The following is a 2,061-nucleotide window of genomic DNA, read 5'->3' as shown; positions in this document are numbered from 1 at the left end:
TGAGTACAAAACACCAATTCAAGCCTTTATAGGACGTTCTAAGTGGACATAAATGCCACTTAACAAACAAAAACCTCAACGTAGGACATTTGATAATGGAGGAGCTCAGCACCAGGCTCACAATGCCTTTGACATCAAGAGGTAAGTAAATCTTTCTTCCTAGATTTATAATGTCTGCTTTAAATCATAAAGTGCATGACATTCATTTTCTTAATGATATAGATAGAACTAAAATAAGGAACTGTAAATAAGTGTCCAAAGTTCTATTTAGCTCACTCATTACAAAGAACAAGGTACCTGTAAGTCTTAGAATCACTCAATTTATGTTGGAGAGATTCAGGACTTACCCTTACCCTATGTCTGATATGAGGTCTACAATCACAACTAGTACAGTAATGGCTCCTGTACCTGTGGAAGAACAAATACAGAAACATCAACAGGGCCTTCCTAAACTGAGACCCCTTTATCTTTACCAATAGAAGCTAGGAAACCAACCACTTCATTCTCTCAAAAGGGTGAAGTGAGTAAAAAGAAGAGAAAGCAGGCAACCCTAACTATTATTAATTAGAGTGGTGAGGATCAAACACAAATAGAGTCCACCCTGGTCAAGAAACCAAAGAAGGCAAAGAAAACTGAGTTGACCACTCAAGCTACCTCTACATCCTTCCAAAAGGATGTAGTTACAAAAGAGGGCATAAAATAGACTCTAGGGGCATTATCTCAACAAGATATCTCTATTCAAAATAGCACTCTCCCTAATGCACCTTGTAAAGAGTCTGTACCATCACTTGAACACATTCACGTGTATGAAATATGAAATAGGATGCCAAAAACACCAAGAGCACATCTCTTGAAGCTCCCTCATCTATTCAGGGGAGCTGTCAACACTCAGTTCTGAAATCTCAAATCTCATTTCTAAAATTTCTTCTTCATACAATGAGACACTTGAATCTGATTCTCAAGTGTTGTTAAAATCAAGTGACATGGTTCAAGAAACTATGATCACCACCCAGGAACCACATTCAGTTGGTGAGAGGCTACACTCTGGGGTAGAACTTGATGACACCAACACAAATATAGGGGTTTTATCAGTTTTTACTGAAGACCTTGTGGTAGTCTCTCAAGCACCTTTCTGTGCTAAATAATCTTCACAGATTGATAGGTTTAAGTGTAGTACTCATGAGGGGGAGCTATCTAAATCCTCTTCAATTCAATTGGAGGTTCCTCATGAAGGGACAACTCCCCTCAAAACCCTAGCTGATATTACATTAATAATTGAAGGTAGGAGTCCAATTGCCAATGAGCCTGGTATAGGGGAGGCAAGTCAGGTACATTCAAGTGCGATCTCTTTGCAAGAAGAGCAAGGGTTTGAGGCCATGGTACATGACAGTAATCTGGTCAAATTCTCCCCAATTCAATTGGAGGTTCCCAATATTGGTGAACAACACACTGTCACAACCCCAACTGTGAGTCAAACTGTGGCATCTGTCACAAGTGATGTTCTTGAATCCCAACCATCAACCTCAACCCAAACAGACATACCTTCCACATCTAGACCTTCCCAACAACCATCACACCTTATCTCTCAGTGGCTTCAAGATGCCCAAGCTCACCCCATTATAATGTATGACCTCTTTGTTGATCAACTTTCTAGCCTTGTCAATATAACACAATAGCTTATTACCACAGACATGTCCAATCAGGACTATCAAGCAATCTTGTTGTCTTACAAAACAGATGTTGAAGACTAACAGAAGAAAATTGTCAATGAAGTTGAATAAGATGGCAATGTGGATGCTTGGTTGGAAAAGGACTTTAGCTTGAGCATGGATGAGGTCTTGGCAAGATTTAGAGAAGAGTATATTACAATATTGGGAAGCAATGCCAAGGCACTTAGTCCACATGAAGTCTATGATGGTGTGACAAAAGTCTACAAAGTTCAACTAAAAGCTTTACATCTCATGAGTAAAGCACTCCAGCTGACTCTGAACAACCATCAAGACAAGATAAGAATGTTGGTGAAAGACAAGCTTGATGACCTTATGCCAACCCAAGTAGAGA

Source organism: Apium graveolens, chromosome 8, assembly GCF_009905375.1.
Source record: "Apium graveolens cultivar Ventura chromosome 8, ASM990537v1, whole genome shotgun sequence".
NCBI classification, from domain to species: Eukaryota; Viridiplantae; Streptophyta; class Magnoliopsida; order Apiales; family Apiaceae; genus Apium; species Apium graveolens.
This window is presented reverse-complemented; position numbering follows the sequence as displayed.